Source organism: Condylura cristata, unplaced genomic scaffold (genome assembly GCF_000260355.1).
Source record: "Condylura cristata isolate star-nosed mole 26May11 unplaced genomic scaffold, ConCri1.0 scaffold00016, whole genome shotgun sequence".
Classification (NCBI taxonomy): Eukaryota; Metazoa; Chordata; class Mammalia; order Eulipotyphla; family Talpidae; genus Condylura; species Condylura cristata.
Window position 1 is genome coordinate 43,453,154 of NW_004567117.1, and position 19,898 is coordinate 43,473,051.

The following is a 19,898-nucleotide window of genomic DNA, read 5'->3' on the forward strand; positions in this document are numbered from 1 at the left end:
TGCCCCGGAGGAGGAGATCTACACGGAGCGGCAGACCTCTCCTGCCCGCCCGCTGCTCCCCTCAGCGGTGTACTTCGTCCATCTGCCTGTTCTGTACCCCACTCTGTCCCTGGTGAATCTTCTCACCCTCGCATCTCTGGCCCGCACCCCAGTTCTGTATGAATAAAATAAATAGATCTTTAAAAAGAAAAAGAAAAAATAGAATGTATCAATTCCATTCAAAACATGCGAATAGGAAATCAGGATTGAATTAATATATTAAATTAGTTAGAACAGAAGCAATATATTGGTATTCTGGTTAATTTCACCAAGTGGTATTCATATTGTAAAGTAATTTATTTGACATAATGTTTCCTTTTTTTAAATCTCTTTACCAGAAAGACAAAGGTGACACAATCTCTAGACACTCTGAACAATGAAGAAATAGACTTAAAATCACATGACATCCTTATCCTGGCTGACTGTGGTTTGACTGAAAGCCTTTCCCAAATATTCTTGCCTTTCCCTAGTCCCTCACCGGTCTTCTTTTGTCTTGAGCTGGAGATGGTGTTTGAGATTATGTCGAAGATCACTGTGGAGAGGCACTCAGTTTTTCTGCGTCTCTCACAGGTAGTGGCATGCATTCCTCCTGTTAATCTGCTGTTTATTATAAAAGTTCTCACACTCCTGAAGCTAGAAGGTTAGAGGGGAGATGGTTTCCCTCCCCTCACCAGGGGCCACCACACATGTGAAAAGGACAGAAGAGATCTTCTTCCAGCCCCTTCTGGCCGGGCCCTGCTCAGAGTGTGAGAGAAACATATTTGCTGTTCATTGTAATTTGTTGCAAAAGGCCTAGAAAACGAATGGGCTTTTATCCCAAGATATCTATTGCCAACTCTCTTTCATATTTTTTTGACTACTATGTTCATTCATATATATTTGTGTGTTTTAGGCTAACATTGTACCACAATATACAGAAACCCTATTAAGTGAGGACAGGAAGTTGGAAAAGAGTTACCACACATGTATATCAGCAAACGACTCGATCTGACCTACCTGGACTCTCAAAGTGAAGTCGCTTTGCTTTCCTGCCCAAGGTATGGGTGTGGGAGGAGAGCAGAAAAATCTCCTTGAAAAGGCTACAGGGGTGGTGATGGCTTTGACCACCAGAAAGCACTCTTGTATCAGGACATGAGACGCACTTTCCAAATTGTTTTTTGTCGTTTCCAAATAAGCACATTTTGTTGGAAAATAACTTTTTTTAAGGTTAACAATATGTAGCTTGTATCAGTCATGATATAGAGGATGAGAAAGAGAACAACAAACAACAAAAAAGACAGCAACTTTGAAAAGTAATTCCTATAAACTTACAGCATTTTAAATTATTGAATGAATCTGATTTATAAAAAAAATGTAAAATCAAGGTTTTTCTTTGCTACAAATGAATGCTAAGAGAAAGAGTTATTAAAGATGAGAAAGAAGTGAGCAGATAGGAAATACAAAATGACACAAAAGAGTTTTAGCAAAAGCAAACAAATAAAAAACACAATGAACAATGTATCTTCCCCATGAAGTGAGGTGGAAAGATTAAGTTTTAAAATGGATATTTCCTATAGTCTTTATAATGTTGGCATAACGGAAAATTGACCCCATGTTACTTCTTAAATGTTCAGATAACTTGAAAGCTATTCTAGAAAGTGTTCCCTTTTTAACTTACAGGTAATCTTGTCTTACCATGAATTCTTTGGGGTTACCTGAGGTGTTCTTTCCAAAGCAACACAAGTACAAAAGCTGTTATGTTTGAAAATAGAAATCACTGTTTTTGGTAACAGTGAAAATATGAGACTTTGAATTACTGCTTTGTACATGTTTTCTAAAATCTTGAAGTTGACACCTTAAACATCCGTCAGGCATGGTGTGTGACAATTTCTTGGGAATATATCGGAGGTTGGGGATTTGATGTATCGAGAGAATTTGCATTTGTGAATATGAGGTAGAATAGAGAGTAGAGGGAAGAATACCTAATATTGATTTGACTTGGTTACATTTTTGAAGGCAATTTTGTTCTTTGCAATTCCACTTCTATGTATCTACCCAAAGGACACAAAACCATTAATTCAAAAGGACACATGCACCTTTGTTTATTGCTGCTCTATTTACAACAGGAAAGATGTGGAATCAACCCAAATGCCCCAAAATAGATCACTGGGTCAAGAAGACATGATATATGTACACAATGGAATATTACTCAGCCATCAAAAGGATAAACTCGCCTTTTGCAGCAACATGGATGGAGCTGGAAGGGATCATGTTTAGTGAAATAAGCCAGAAGGCTTTACTCATAGTAGGAGTGTAAGCTATAAGGAAAATAAAGCAATTATAATAAAGTAAAAATGAAAGCCAATAAACAACTAAAAACCAGAGACATTCTAGAGGGGTGGAGATGGGGAGGGGCAGGAAGCACACACAGGACTATGGATGAATTGGTGGTGGGAAGTGCACAAGGATTACAAGCGAGATGAAAAATGTACAAAATGAAGAATTATATATATATATACATATACATACATATAATTACATATATATGCATACATATAATTATATATACATATATATACATACATATAATTATTTTGCTCAAAATGTACAAAATGAAGAGTTATATATATATATATCAAAATGTACAAAATAAAGAATTATTTTGCTCAAAATGTACAAAATGAAGAATTATATATATTTTATACACACACACACCCACATATATATATATATATACACACCCACACACATATAATTATTTTGCTCTTCGAATTAAAATCTACCTTACCCATGATAACCCATTTGAGAGTGAATGTATAACGCTATGTGAAAGAAGACTGAGTAAGAAAGATATATACTGGACATGACACTAATATGTAGAATATAGAGAAACCACACTAATGGTCACAGAAAGACAAGCTTAAAATGCAATGCTTAGCCCTCCCTGGTGGCACAGCAGGTTGGGATGCGGCACAGTGAAGCTAAGCCAAGTCGTGGCGGCTTCAGTGCAAGTTTCATCCCCACCTTGGAGCTGATCTATCTGATGTGGCAGACCTCTCCTGACCCGCGCGCTGCTCCCCTCAGCAGTGGACTTCGTCAGTCAGCTTGTTCTGCTCCCCACTCTGTCTCTGGTGAATCCTCTCACTGCCCCTGTACCTCTGGCCTGTACCCCAGTTCTGTATACATAAATAAAAAATAAATCTTAAAAAAAAAAAAAGAACAAAGGATTGTGGTAAAGAACTGAAGAACTGTAGGTGTTGGTGAGTGAACTAAGATGGCTACCTGTTAGGGTACCCTAGTATTGCCTCAATTAAAATATTAAATAAAGTAATTTAAAATATGGCAAGTGAACAATTAAAAAACAGTGAAGGTATATGGAATAAATTTCTAAAATATACTCTATAAAACTCTCCTTTCTACTTCTCCTGGAGTGTAGACCATTTTTCCTCTGTATAAAGATCGCATGACAGATATGAATCTAAAAAGCAGTAATATTAGAAACTACCTTGAAAAATATGATTTTTTGGTGCCTAAGTATGAACAGGAACTTTTCAGCTTGATTCGAAATAATGTTTTCCTTGAAATAATTACAACAAATTCAAACTGAATTTTCAGAAACATTTTTCAACTGTACTCACTTGAAAATAAACTTTTGATAAAGGCTTCTTTGGAAATACCAGTGATTAGTATTTTATGAAAGTAGAAATCTTTAGTCTTATTTGTGAGATTTAAAGTAAAAAGATGGATAAAGAATGGAGCTTTTGAGAGATGATAAAATAAAACCAGAGGCATATAACTCACCTAGAACCCCAAAACCAGTGACTGGGAAATGCATGCATTACCAGCCTGGATAGGAGAGAATTTAAAATCTGACACATGGCATCAATCAGGGGGCTACCGCCACCACAGTTTAATAACCTGTCCTACCCGTGTTGATGACAACACAGAAAAATTCATGAGCTGTACAATTTCAAGAATCTCTTCTCTTGTCTGATAGCAATTACCTGGGCTTCAGTTCTACTACTCTGAGAGGTTTTAAAAAAGTTCAATAGCTGTGAGAAAGGATTCTCTTCCCAATCTATAGCAGAAAAAGAGGTATAAATTGTCACATTCAGTTTTGGGAAGCTATAAAACTGTGTTCTTTAACGAACATAAATAGAAACAATAGATCTATGTAGCCTAAGATTATAGTATGCGCACTGACATAACACTGGTCTCACAAAACCAGAGCATTGATATTTTCGTTTGGTGTGTTACTCATAATTATTGAACATATACAAATGTGGAATGCCTAATTACAATATCTCAATTATAGAAATCTTAAATATTTATGACTGTTCAGGAAAATGAGCAAAACATTTGCAGTGCCCTTTTTAAGCTTTACAAAGCTGGTGTTAAATTAAGATTATTGAAGATGCTTAGTAGGTAAGATGGATCTTTTACATAAGATTTGACAAGCCAAACCAAAGAGGATCACTTCGTCCATCTTGCTGTAGCAAAACAGCACAGAATCCTCGCTGATGAACAGCAGGGACCGCTGCTGGCTGTGAGGAGGCTGGGAAGTCCACACTGGAGAGCCCACATCTTGGTCCTGGAGAGTTGCTGCAGGTCGCAGGCTGCCAACTTCAATTTACAGCTGTGCCTTCCTGGAGAAAGGGGACGGACGAGCTCTCTCCCGGGCGCCTTGCCCAAGGCCAGTATTCCAGTAAATCCTGTCATGAGGGGTCTGGGTGGTCACGGCCTAATCACCCCCAGCCCTCTCCCTCCATGACCTTGGGCTTTAGCTTCTCGCGGTCGAATTTAGGGGGGCACTGACGTGATGTTCAGACCATAGCAGCGGGTATCTGTATTTTCAATCAAAACATCACCTTTAGAACTGGCACTCGCTGTACATATTTATCTGAGCTGAGTGGGGAAAAACCTTTGCCTTTGCAATCAGTGATCATGTGTTTTGCTGTGAAACTCACCTGTGGCTTCTGTGAACTTAGATGGTAGTCATTAAATCATTAAGCACGTCAGCCTATTTAGTAGTGATGAACTTCACCTCCCGACTTACTGTTACCTTGTGCTATGTTCTCTCCTCTTTCAGAAAATCATCTGGCAAGTTCTGAAAGAGCTCGGTGATATAGTCTGTGCCTCTCTCAGTAAGAAAAACAAAGACTCCTGGAACTGTTTTGCTTTGTCAATATTCCATATCATACCGTCTCCTACTTAAAAGAGGCCTCCCAAGTAGCTTAAAGGGAGACTATTTGCTGTATGTGGATGACATCTATGAATCAAACGTTGATTGATGAATTGATTGACTTAAATGCAAGTTTTAAAGCTATCTCAATTTAAAAGGAATTTTAAAAAATGCTCCTACTAGTATTAAAAGTGATTTATATTTTCTTTGTGGGATAAAAATTTTTTAGTTAAAATAGACATATTTTATTCCAAAACACACAAAAAATAATTATTAATAATGAATTATTGATATTGAACAAGTCTATTAACTATGAAAATAAGTTTACACTGCTTTGTTTAAATAAAATATCAGTGAAAATTGGTGAATCAAAGGGAAAAAGGGAACAATGAAACAAAAACTAAAGTTGCATAACATGCCAGTTTATATAAACACAGGTAAAATGCAGTAACTCAAGTTTTGTTTACTGGTGGAGCCAAATATTACACATATAAATAAAGAGCAAGTAGAAATATAGAATATATTTGATATCTAACTTGCAGGTAGTAACATGTGAAAAGAAATAAATACTGGAGGACTTCATCATTTTTTGACATTAATATTATTCTTTGGGAACTTTATGTTGCTGATTTCAAATGTTAAGTGGAAACATCACAATGATAGTTTGTAAATACTAAATACATCATTTTTCTATTGGAGTTCTTTGTTTTAGTAACACTTACTGAGATTTGATATGTCGATTAGTTTTTAAAAACTATTAGTTTTTAAAAACTAGGTATTTCTTTGTGTAAGCATAATCTAAGAAGTAAATCAGGACTAGATAATTTTGATGCAGCTTCAACTTAACATGTTTCATAATATTGCCTTAAAGTTCCAAAGATATGATATTTTCAGTTTTACTTTTTTTTTTTTAAAGATTTATTTATTTGTTTATACAGACCTGGGGTACAGGCCAAAGGCTCAGGGGCAGCGAGAGGCTTCACCAGAGACAGAGTGGGGAGCAGAACAGGCAGATCGACGAAAGACACTGCTGAGGGGAGCAGCAGGCGGGTCAGGAGAGGTCTGCCACACCCTGTGGTCACCTCCGGGGCAGGCGGGAATCGAACTCATGCAGAAGTGGCTTAAGATTCTCAGTGCTGTGCTTTAACCCGCTGCGCCACCAGGGAGGGCCAATACCATATTATTTTAACTCAGTCATTCATAATGTACTTCAATATCATGTAAAATAAGCAACTTCTTATCTTTTAAAATTTAAGTTATCTTATATTTTGATTTGACTTTTTTTTGAGATTTATTTATTTATGCATACAGAATTGGGATGACAGGCAAGAGGCTTAGAGGCGGCGAGAGGCTTCACCAGAGACAGAGTGGGGAGCAGAACAGGCAGATCGACAAAGTACACTGCTGAGGTGAGCAGCGGGCGGGTCAGGAGAGGTCTGCGCGCCATGTGGTCACCTCCGGGGCGGGGCTCGAACTCATGCGGAAGCGGCTTTAGCTTCTCAGTGCTGTGCTTTAACCTGCTAAGCCACCAGGGAAGGCCCAGTCTTACTTTTTAAAGCAAGACTAACATAACCCTTTAAAAGAATGCAGGACACCAGGGGCTCACCACAGAATTATGATCAAAGTAACTTCAATTTCCATGCATGCTATACATGGAATGAATTCAGGTCAATGAAAGAAAAGGTGAGGAATATATATTTTGTGTCAATAAATGATCTTCCATGGAACACACTGAAATTGTGTGCACTCATAGATTTGATAGGTAAACAAGTGTGGTCACAAAGGATGCAATGTGTATTTTAATACTAATAGAATGTAGACTGTTACAATTTTGCAATTCAAATCAAATTAATTGTTTCCTCAAGCAGTTCCAGGAAATGAATATAGCAGTTTTTTTTCCCCTTGATACAATCTCCTTCCTTACTTGTGCACACAGAAAGTAATTGGTTATTTTCAGTAAATATAGATAGATTTGAAATCCAAATGCATCTGTCTTACTCCAGCAATACTTCTAGGTGGGGTCATTTATTATAATTTATTTACTCTGCTCCTTATAGTGTTAGCATAATCATAAGGGGGGATTTTCTGTATTTACTCACATTCAAATTTGTATTCTCTCAACAGGAGACAATAAACATAAAACAGAAAGCGCCTTAATGAGTAAACTGGCATGTTAAGTAGAAAAAAGCAAAACAGCAAAAACCAGTGATTCAGAGTAAATAGTTTTATCTGGACCAAAATAAAACCCCAATTTTATCAACACCATATATTTTTCCTAAATGAAAACAGAAATTTAAATTTTATTTATATATACACCAGAAAATGTCCTCTGATACATTTTGAGAAGCTTTATAAAGATAAAATGTTGCCAGACCAGTAGGCAATATTAAGAATTTAGGTCCAAAAATAACAAACACGCATTCTAAATAAGTGAACATGCTGAACATTTTCCCTGGTTTTCATCATAATAGTTTGCCGGATTGTTCCACTGAGTTTCTGGTGTCTCAGTTGGAAGAGGGCATGAAGACTGCTTTATCGCAAAGCAGTTTTTGACCCCAAGCAGCCTGCTTATCGTCTGTGCTGCTCCCCAACTGAACAGGCATCAGAGATTCCCAGGACACCTTCTTCATGTTGGGTTAATTTGCCAGAATGGTACGCAAACTTCAGGAAACGCATTTACTCACGAGATGCCTGATCAGTACAAAAGGAAGCTAGCGTATGACGCAATGACGCCAGAAGGGAGGCACCAGGCAAGGTCGGGAAGGGGGTGGCCCTGAGTTCCAGGGATACGGCCACGGTGGCTCCCCACCCCGAGTACCCTAGTCCTCCGCAATGCCCATTGTGCTCCACCCACTCTTCCTCCCCCCTACCCTCTCCACAGCTAAATTCTTAGTTTTCTACTTGGGATCTGGTATCCATTTTGCTCATAATGAAAACCAAAATGGTGGTCCTTCCTACCTTTTCTCTTTTGGATCCAAGTCTATTTGGTCAACAAATCCTATGTATTAGGTCTTATTAGTACAGATATTAAAAAGAAGAATAGAAGATTGCCCAAAGAAATATATTGAGCATTTCCCCCCAAAAGTGTGTGAGTGTAGTCTTTCCTACTCTGCTTGCTGGAGCAGAGAGGACAGAAGAAGCGGGATGAGAAGATGGAAGACAGCTGAGAACAGCCCCATGCAGACACTCAGCGAGTCCATTTCAAGTAACACATTCTCCCATCACACATTTCCCCCCTTGGTTTATGGTTTGGCCTTAAAGCTTCCCATAATTTTAATTGTAATTTTCAGGAGCTTGAAACATTTATACTTATAACTAAATTAATGTAATGTGGAACTATGGGCAGTGAAAGCTCTCAAAGGAATCATAATTAATTTTTCTATACAGTAATGCTTTCGATTTGCATGGAATTTAAATCACAATGTCCCTTGTGAGTAGAAAACAGCTTACCTGCAATTCCAGCTTACTGTGAATCAATGATCACAACTGATGATACACTATTTCATGTTTCAAGCCAATCCACTTACACGTTTGCAAAATTAAAACCATTGGCACAACTATGAGAAATGGATGTCTGTCAGGCTCTTTCTAAAATCAATGGAATTGAAATTTCATCACATCGGAAGTTGAACTGCTAGTAAGAAAACTGAGGTGCAATTATGCTGGCGTACCAAAATTGGAGCAAGAATATATAAGAAAGAATATATACTCCTTATTACATGACTTGGATATCTCCTAGAAAGATACAGTTAAACTTCAAGTAGTACAGCAAAGTTCACAGTTCACTCTCAAAATTTTTTTTTTTTTTGCTTTTTCTAACAGCTATAAGTGTCTAATCTGTTAAAGATACCACAAAGAAATAAGAGGGCAAAATCATTGAATATGTATTTCTAAACAAATTTTAGATGCAACAGGCTTGTTTTATCGTTGGTTTTCAAAGAAAATTATTAGGCTTGAGATAAAAAGCAGGGAAAAAGCTATGAATATATGGAATAATAAATGTTGTTATAAAAATAAACATGATGCTCTAAGTTTTAATGTAAAATATTAAAGACTTATAGCTTTATGGCTTGCATATTTTCTACTTTCTCTTATAAGTAGAGTTTCCATAATTAACACCGTAGTGAATTTTATATCTTCAATGAGCCATGTTAAAATGTGCTGGTCTTTGGGGAGAGGCAGAAAAATTGAAATGTTTGCTCTGTTTTGGCCAGAACCAGATGTCAGAGCAAGTTGCCAACTTGCTTTCTGTAATCTGACGGATTATATTCACAGGTTTGAAAATAACTGTTTATATATGCTCTTTAAGTGTGCAAAATGTGTTTGTCTCTTTAATATTCATATTTATATGTGCAAAAATACATTCAATTATTTTAGCGTGGATAGGGGTAAAATTCAAGTTTGGACATGGATATCTGCACAATAATTATGCTGACATTCTCCATTTCTGTAAAAATTAGATGACAGTCAGTTGATGCCATTGCCAAGTTAGATAGCGTTTGCTGTAATGAAACCTTAATTGGGGCACAATGATATTTTACCTCTTTATCTTAAAAAAGTACTTACTCAATATTTACAAGGTTGGATTTTGCCTACTACTACAGCATTTTGACAATTGGGCAGCACAGAGGTTCTTGATGCCAAAAATTCTAATCACCCAAAGATAAGATACAGGGGCCTCCCTGGTGGTACAAACAGTTAAAAGTCAGCACTGGGAAGCTGTGCACAGTCACTGCAGCACAAGACCTCCCCTCTGGGAGGGCCCCCCCATGGCCAGGGAGGTGACCCACAACAGTCCTCTCCTGTCTCCCTGCTGCTGTTTTCCTCAGCAGTGCATTTTAGTTAATTTATCTGCGCTGGCTGCTCCCCACACTGTCTCTGGTGAACCTTCTCAGCCCTGCACTTCTGGCCTATTTACCTCAGCTGATGTATGCATAAATAAATGCATCTTTACAAAATAAAAAGGGAAAATAGGATGCATGGAGCTGTGATGGGTCTACACAGGCACTGATGTAACTGCCCCTCAGTAAGTCCAACACAGTTTTCTTCCCCTGCTGATAAATTAATGTTATTAAATGAACAAACAATGAAAGTGCTGCACCATGGCAGGCATTTGCCAAACTTACTAAAGAGAGAAAAGCATCATGAAGGCAGACGCCCAAGGACATGGAAGCAGTGTTGTCATTTTATACAAATCGCAGACAGCTCTCCTTGTTAAAGAGACGAGAAAGCGTTGGCTGCCACCGTGCCCTGTGTTTATTTACCCATAAGCAGAGCCAGATGGTCCTGGGTGACGCCTTTGCAACCTCTCAAAAAAAAAGTCTTGTGGACAACTTTTTCCTATCCGTGAGTTTTCAGGCCATTGTCTGGAAAATACAGCTCTCAATCAGTTGGGATAATTCATGTTTCCCCTTTCTTATTGTTAGAGAATATAGTTTTATCTAGAAAAGTGCAGTGGACATTTTCCCCTCAGCATAACAGAAATGATAAGCATAGTTTAATAGACAGATAGATATAAAACAATGTATAAGTATAATGTATAAGTATGTTATATATAAATATGTACTGTATATAGGCATTATTTTTTACTCTTAATAGATGTTAAAAGCATAAGTGAGTTTCCATAATCAACTTTTAGCTGGTTTCCACAAAGCTAAATACTCCTTTGTTTACTTAAAAGTCAGCAGTTATTTAAATGAAAAAGTCACGGAAGGTGAAATGTGTCAAACATTTTACTGCAACTCACTATAAATTATGAAAGTTAAAAGTCACTTAGGCTTAGCAACGAGAGTAAAACATCTGAAAACCAGGGTCAGTTCTGGATTTCAGCTATGAGAACACCTTCTCTCATATCATCAGTGAGAGCTACTCTAAATTCATCACCATCTAAATTTTAGAACCACCCCCAAATGTATTAGTCTGCAAATTGCAACACGATGAAGCATGTAGGAGAGGATTGAAAATGAATTTTGAGCTCTCAAAATGTTATGGAATAAAGGAACCATTCACATCGGTGCGCTGCTTTCGTACTTTCTGAATTAATTCTGAGGCTTCTGAGGCCGGCAGCCTTCAGGGAGAGGAAGGTCCTTTCCCTCCCTGCCCCCCACCCTCATTATGAAATGCGCTGTCCTTCAGATTGAAATGAACACGTGCAGTCTGGGCTGAGTCATATCATTTGGGATAGAAAATTAAGCACTTCAGGCTCATTCTTGACCCCTAACTGGGAACCTTGTTAAGTGGAATCAATGCTGGAACACAGATGAAACATTTCGGTGATGTATTCATGGAGGGAGAACAATTTGAGCTCCTAACTTGCAAAATAAATGCAAAAGCAGAACGTGAATTAGGAGGTTTGTGGGTAATAAAGGAAACGAGCGGGGAAGAAATCTGGCAATTCCTTACAAATAGACCAACGTAATTCATCGCCCTCTTCCCTGAGTCCTGCCGTCAGGAGACAACATTAATACTGGCAGGATCGCCTCCCCTGTCTCTAAAGTCACCTCTCCCAGATTCCATTTAGAGGGGGACAAGTGAGAAAACCCCACTGGAGTCACCTTGAGAACCCCAAGTGGTAGGCATGTTAGTGTAAATGAAGAATCCTGTGAACCTGTTTGCAAACATGTCATAAAAAGAAATGTCTGTGTTCGTTGTCCTGGCACTTAAGACAATACCTTTCCTTACTCCTCCAGGCTGAGCAGAGAATTAGAAATTGGAAATCTTTTCCAAACAGACATTCTACCTGCTGGCATATAACTGTTACATTCATTGGGCCAATATACCGCAAATGAAAAGTTTATAGTATAAACATAAAGCGAAATGATTTTATCATTCTTTCCAGGCACTGCCTTGCAATCTATCCAGGGAGATTAAAGGGCAATGGGAACCAGGAGACAAACGAAACTCTAATTGAAACTGAATTGAAAACGTGCCTTCTTTTACTGCCACCTCGCATTTAAATTCTCAGTAATGAGCATAGGAAAGCAATGAGTGTGTGTTGAAAACCAAAACACGAATTATAAATGCGTATATGCAGTGAATAGGAGTAGATATTGACCTTATTTGCGAAAACCAAAATCCACAGGCTTCTGTGTGATATTAGTAAGATGAGTGTTCCAATTAGGGAACATGGCTCAGAGCCATGACAGAAAACTCCTTCCTTTTGTTAATAGTTTTCAATGTAATATTACCAGTTAGCTGCACGTACTTTTCACATCCTAGAAGTGCTAATGTTTGCTTCACAGTTGTGATCCATTGATGCTTAGTAGTTCTGAGTGCCAATTAAGTTTCTGTTTGATGTTTACGGGGGATATAAATTGTTATTTCTTAAGCCCTCGCTGATGTATCTTAAAAACTGGCATTCTGGGCAGATCGTGAGTTTCATAACTCAGGCGGCTCATTCTGAATCTTTGACATGGTACTTACAACTTCCACCCTCTGCTCTAGGATTTTCTGTGATTATCTTTAGAATCATTTGCCAACAAAAAGTGAAGACATTCCTCTGACTGTGCTGCGTGTAGCTAATCCCACAGCCTCATAGGTGAGCATATTTCTAGATGACTCTCTGTGATGAGTTTTCTCTGCAAATTGACAAGAAAATTAGAGATATTCATACTGATGATGGCCTTTCAGCTTAAGCTTTCAAAACATCTTCATCAGTGAAGGAGATTGATTACAGCACAATATGGGTAACTTTTGCTTCGTAAATCTCCCTGGGGAGATAAATGCATGTTACTCTTAACTTTGTAAAGGCAGAAAGTTGTATTTGTTTCTATACATCAATCATGCTTTGGATTTGGATTTGTCAGAGCAAACAAAGTCATTTCACCTGTTACTGAGTTAGAGCTAAATAAAAAACTTTGTAAGATTACTTATTCGTCTTGTTTCTGGCTTTCATGGATTTTATTCTATTAATAAAAAAGCGTATTGAAGGAGTTTGTCCATTTCAGGAACTACAAGCTTAGTGGCAATCTGTCTTATGTTGACATAAGATACTTAGGTCATAAATTATGCCTAGTGAAGTTGATTCATCTTTTTAACCTTTTATGCGTCACCTCAAGATGCAGAGTTGCAACCTTGAAAATAAAAACATGCTGTAAGCAGATCTAGGGTCTGGCATGACACATCTAAAATGTAAATTTTCACTCAGAATCATCTAATGCAAATTATCCATTGTAACGGGGTTTTCATCTTACAGTTCTCGTGTAGTTTTTCAATTAGCAACTTCTTACTCCAGCTTCACCTAGCGATACTGTTCTATTCATGCTCTTCTGGCTGAATTTCAGCAGAAGCCCAACACCTGATGTTTTTGTCCTTTTCTCCATCCTGCAAGGACTTGGCTCCTGAGACTCGATGCACAGTTTGAGGGCTGCTGATTTCCAACAGGCTCCATAGGAGACCTGATTTCTACATTCAGGACTTTATGAAATCAACAAAAAGATTAGTTGAGGGTCATTTAACTCAAACTGAAATGAAAAAATGTTACAGTTTTCTCATTGAGGTAATTTTAGATGTGACAGTCCATTATCGGCTATCGTTAGTGTCTATATCATTTCCAATTCTTATTTGATAGAAATTAATAAGAAAAGAGGCTTCAGCTAGCTGTGATGAAGGACGTCACCATTAGTCTGTTTGTTCCGGATCTAAATTTTCTCTTATTATCCATGATTTGTGAAATTTCATGGAGGGTTTGCTGCCTTGTTTTACTTCTCACAGGTTCAGAAAGTCATTATTATCCATCCCAGAGTGTTCTCAGTTCCTTTTAGTGGACTAATTATTTCCTCAAGGTTCCTGGCTACCTGTCACTGGGATTCAGGAAATGCTTGCTGTTGGCTTTGCCTCGTCCTGAGCCTTCCTGACGCCAGGAACTGTCTGCTGGCCGCCCAGAGGCCCTGCATTCTCATCGCCCTGTGGGGACTCAGACTTTTCTATGGAGTCCTTTTCTGAAGAAAGAGAATCTTTCCTATTCAGGTGTCCGGTCCCTCTCTCAGAATCATTCACATTCTAACACTCGCTAAGTCTCACTCAGTGGCCCCCACGGTGTTCTTTAGTTTATAGTTATCATATTTCCCATGTATTTAAACTATGTTGGTAAGAATAAAAGGCTTTTGTGTCCACTTATTTCCAAGTGGATGTGCGCATTTTATTTTTCCGCTTAAAGTTTAATGTGCCTTCTTATAGCGTATACTGCATAATTCAGTAATAATTTGTGATGTTATTTACACATTCACCATTCTTTCCCTTTGTTTCATAATTGTATTGTGTACAGGAATTTAGCAAAGTCTGCTAAAGATATTGCAGTAGAGAAAATGTTTAAGTGCAGTCCCTTCCTCTGAAGGCAGCTGTACAGACTGGATGAAATGATGCATGGGAAGCCCTTAGCACAATAATTGGGAAAAGAAGACAACTATTGGTCAATATATTTATAAATTTAAAACTAACAATTCTAAGGAGAAAAATCCCTTCCAATAAATATAAAATGGATCTGTCTTGATCAATGAGGTTGGTTTCAGGGACATCATATTATTCTTATAAGAAGTCCTTCAACACCAATCACCAATTCGTAGACTATAGGAAGTGATATATGATCCTATCAGGAAGCAAAGAAAATGAATCACAGATGCCCCACACTTATTTATGCTGCATTTAAATGTTATACTGAATGAAGTTGGACTTCTAAACCGTGTATGTGGCATCTACAAAAATATAGCTCACACTTAAAATCAATATTAAAATATTGAATCTCGCCTTTGTTTAGGAAACTGCCATGATCCATGATCTAGTCATCTTTTCTATAGTCAACACAAAAAAATGTCAAGGAAGGGAAATTTGAAAGAATACACTATGTGAACCCTACTATAACTGAAAGTCAAATTGAAGCCCCAAAATAATGACATTGGTAAGTACAGTAACACGGTCACATGACTGTCACTGATAAAATATTGAACCAGAATAGTGAGGAACAAAATAGATGATTCACCATTGTTGTATTCATGTGAGTTCAAGCATGAGGATTTTACATTGTAAAGACAAGTATCAGACTAGCGTTTGCCTTTTATGAGTGGGTATTAACTGGAAGAGTGCGGAATTAGCCTTCTGTGGTTTAGGTAATGCTCAGTAATTTACATGTCCACTAGTTGTCAGACTAAAATTAAAGGTGAGCACGCCCTCTATTTTTGTATATTTATCTGTTCACATTAGTCTTTGTGTTAGGGCCACCAATCAATGTTTTCAAATACATTGGTTACAGGTTTTATCCTGATAATGGTATTCATTCTTTTCATGAAAATAAGATGTTGGGATGTGGATCAGGGAGAAAATATCCTAGGGCCATAATAGTGGTCTCATGGGTAAGGGGACGCTCATCAGGAAACTCTAATAGGGCAACATGGTTCCTGTTTTGTGGTGTCATTTCCAAAGATTCATGGAGATTTTAGTTAAGGTGGGAATAATTCATGCCCCATAATTCTGCTAGGTATCCAGGCTAAATAGTTTATGGTCTTATCTAGGGATGTACAATATATGTATCATTTATATGCAAAGAGATATTTATTCTCTAATGACCAAGGGCTCCTAAGGCAATCTAAGGTATTTAAAATGATTGCTCTAAAGGGCAAGATGGAAAGTTAAGTAGGATAAAGCACTCTTTGGGAGCAAATTCCTTTTTGCACTTACATTATGATAGGACTTTTTACTCCTTAATATTTAGTGATGAGCAGTGCTGTCAACAGAAAATAAGAAAACATATTTTCCTTTCAGAACAGTTTTTGTGTAGGAGTCAGGAAGGATTTGAGATCTACTGTTGAAAAAATTCTACATCTTAAATATCCAGGAGGCTTAGTAAAATGTCAAATAAGCAAGCCTTTATCATTTAAGATAATGAGAATCTAAACTGAATTAAAGATCATTTGGGGCTAGCCTTATTATTCAGGAATTTTTAATATTTTAAAAACAGACACACAATCTCCCACATGCCCCCCTCACATGTTTATATGTATGTTAGTACTATTTTGCATAGCTTTGTAATTTTGGTTTGCATAATTTCTGTCCTTTTATGTAAGCAACATATAGTTAGAATATTTTGATTATTTAAATCCAGTGTGTACATTCATTTGAATTAAATTTAACCAGCAAGACAGAAAATCATGCAAGGATTAGATAGCAGCAAGGTTATGAGACAGGGTTAATAAATAAATGAGGGACCATCACGCTTCTGTTACAGATCTATTACACCAGGCTAATGTATTTTAGGCATTTATGATAGCACAGAATATTTTCTGAGCACCTACACCACAGTGAACATTACTGAGGGCATGGAAGAGCTTAGTGCTCTGGGCACACGTGGAGGTGGGATCCCAGCTGTGTCGAAGCTGCTGAATCATTGTGTTGGAGTTCTCTACCCTTTTGTTGTTTTTCAGCAGTATTGTTCTCACATAGAGGAGGTACATTTGGAGATTTTCCTCAGCTTTAAAGGACTAGCGATACTACCACAGGAAGCAAAGCAAGATTTGATCTGGTTTGAAAATCTAAATGTCCTTATGTTCTTGAATGCATTCTGTGAAGCAGACCCTAACTTCAGTTTCAGCTCCTAGCATTAGGATACTGATGAAACATTTTCTCTGACTTGCTGACGGGGTTCTGATTACGAGTTTCTTTTTGATCATCTTAGTCATTCAAAATTCTGAAGAGTCTCAATGTTGTATTTTAGGGCCCCAGCTTTCTGGGCAATCAGGGTCGCTGGTGAACCTGAGGGAGAAAGCTGGCATTCTAAACTAAGGAGCTGGAATTGAGACGTAAGATTTAGACTATAAACTTGAATATGCTTAGGGAAATTATACTTGCTCCTTCTGATACTAATCTTTGATGGTGCCAAACTGCATGCAGACCGCATGAGGTTAAGTGTGTGTGTGTCCTCATGGATGTACCTGGTTACCCTGAGAGGTGCAAAGTCACATCACCATATACATGCCCTCTACACATTTGTACCCACCGGTAAGTAGCCGTGTTCTTAGGCGAAATGTCCTCACTTATGACATGAGAGAATCCAGTTTCTTTCAACTTGTTTGGTTGTTTTGAGGGTCAACGTCAGAAACTTTGGCAAGTACTTGTCTGCATGCTTTAAATTAGGCTGACTTATTTTGTGGAACTGACTTACTGAAGCAATTAATACATTTATAAGGGGACTGAAGTCTTTTAGTTTTAGGAGGCCAATCTCAATTTTTAAAAGTATAGAATTTATAGGCATGGACCTCACTGAAGTAGTGCTGGACAAAGCACACTGAGTAACATCAGGAGGGGGGGCCCCTAGGCCCAGCGTCACGAGTATGTGTCAGGTCAGTGATAAATTATGGGCCAACAAATGTCTAGTCAAAACACATATGTTCCAACATCTTCCAGACCTGAACAACAGATTCAAGAAATGACAGGCTGACACTGACTTAGGGAGTTCTAAATGAACATGAAAGGGTACACTGGAAAAATGCTGAACCTGAGTCTTCAGATGTAGTCTTTTGATTTAATTAATGTCTTTATTTTATATGTATATAGTTTTAAAATCATTCTTCATTTTGTACATTTTTTTCATCTTGGTTGTAATCCCCATGGACTTCCCACCACCAAATCAAATATCTTTGTAAAGTAAAGTTGAATATCATATTCTCAAATATATAAAAAATTGTATAAGTATTTCTATAAGTAGTGGCAGAAAAAGACAATTAAAATATATTAAGAAATATAAATTGAATTAAATTTTAAAATATTTCTAATATCTGCTTAGATTTTTTAGCAGTTCTCTATTGAAATATTTTTATTCAATAATATTTACATGCCTATCATGACCCTGAATGTTAACAAAATTAGAATAAATCTATAATATAAAAATTGTAATTTTTAAATTTACATTTTAAATTAAAATTTGATCTCAAATGAAACTAAATATTTTTCACTATTTCAACATGTTGGATGGCAACATAACTTTCTTAAAATAGTACAATGGGTAAAAATAATTTTAAACTGTAATTATATTAATCAATTATTTCACTGATAATTTTAAATCTGATATTGAGAGAATATGAAAATTTGATGGCCATTATGCTTTCATATTAGTTATAATTTGGCTTTATATTCTCAAGGATATATTTTTATTTTAAATATTAAAATAATAAAGCATGGATTTATTATTTTAATAAAAATAATATTTCCATTCTTAAGCTCACATATTTTGAATCTTAAAAAAGGAATTTTTATATCACTGAAACTCAGCATTGAATTGTGATACATTTTCTCTCCTCGCCTTAGCGCTGTGAACACCACTACTTCCTGCAAAAGTCTAATCCTGGGAGACAGTTCTCAGAGTTGTATGTAATAGGAAGGGCAAAACTTTTCTTTCCTTGCTCAAGGGAAATTAGGTGTGTATATCAAAGATAGCTATGTGCAGAACGACTTGAATTAAAATTGACCAAATCAATAAGCCTCAAGTTTTTCTTTTCATTGTAAGTTGTTGAGTTATAGAAATGCTTTGATGAGATGTCTGACTTGAGCCTCAAGTGACAAAGAACTAGAGACCCTTGCAGGCATAGCACTGATCCAATTTGATTTTATGAACCTATTATTTTTCCTATTAAGTCAAGTTTATTCAAAGAGGAACAAAATTAAATCCAAATGTTCAACTCCTCATCTGTCAGACGCATCTACTGCGATTCGCTTCCCTTTTCTCTGTTTGTAAGCACACATGGTTGTTACCTTCACCATTAGCAATGCGCTCGATGTAAATACTGATCTCAATAAACCCTGATTCCATTTTGCTCAAAGTTGATTGTTGTACTACTTGGGATACAGACCAGAATCAAATCTCACAGTGCTTTTGTAGCTGTGGATAAACCACGTTTCCCTAGGCATTTAAAGATCACCACATATTAAATTATCCCCAATTTTATAGGCATTTTATTTCCAATTTCCTATTTTATGGGAATATTTTCTAAATGCTTCTTTCTGGGGGAAGTAAGTCTAGTTTATATTCTTCTCACTGTAATACGAATCAAATGGTCCCTATTGCTGGCTCAGAAAACGTGAGGCAAAATGACAGAATTTGGGCCGCAGATAATGAAAATCCAATTTTTATTTTTAAATGGCGACTAACCCTGGGGTCCCATTGTTGCTCCTTCCAGAAAGGGTTAGATCATGTTAGAGAAGAGTAGTGGGTCTCACAAACAACACCCGCCACATTTCCGGTCAGAGTGTCAGGTGCGAATGCCGGCTAGAGCTGCCAAACATAATCGATGTATCCATTCTGAATAAAACTCCCATTTCACTAAGTGTCTCACCAAAGGATGATAGAGAAAGCCGTTACATTATCAGATGGGAATCTGAGCAGTTAAATAGAATGTGAACGTGCGGGCACTGTGTTTATAGAGGAATCTATATACACACGTGCCTATATTTAGTGGGTAACTAAAAGCAGCATTAAAAAAATTATTTGTGCATACAGAACTGGAATACAGGCCAGAGGCTCAGGGGCAGTGAGAGGCTTCACCAGAGGCAGAGTGGGGAGCAGAAAAGGCAGATCGTGGAAGCACACTGCTGAGAGAACAGCAGGTGGGTCTGCTGCGCCCTGTGGGTCACCTCTGGGGCAGGGGATAGAACTCAGCTGAAGTGGCTTTAGCTTCTTAGTGCTGTGCTTTAACCCGCTGGTCCACCAAGGAGG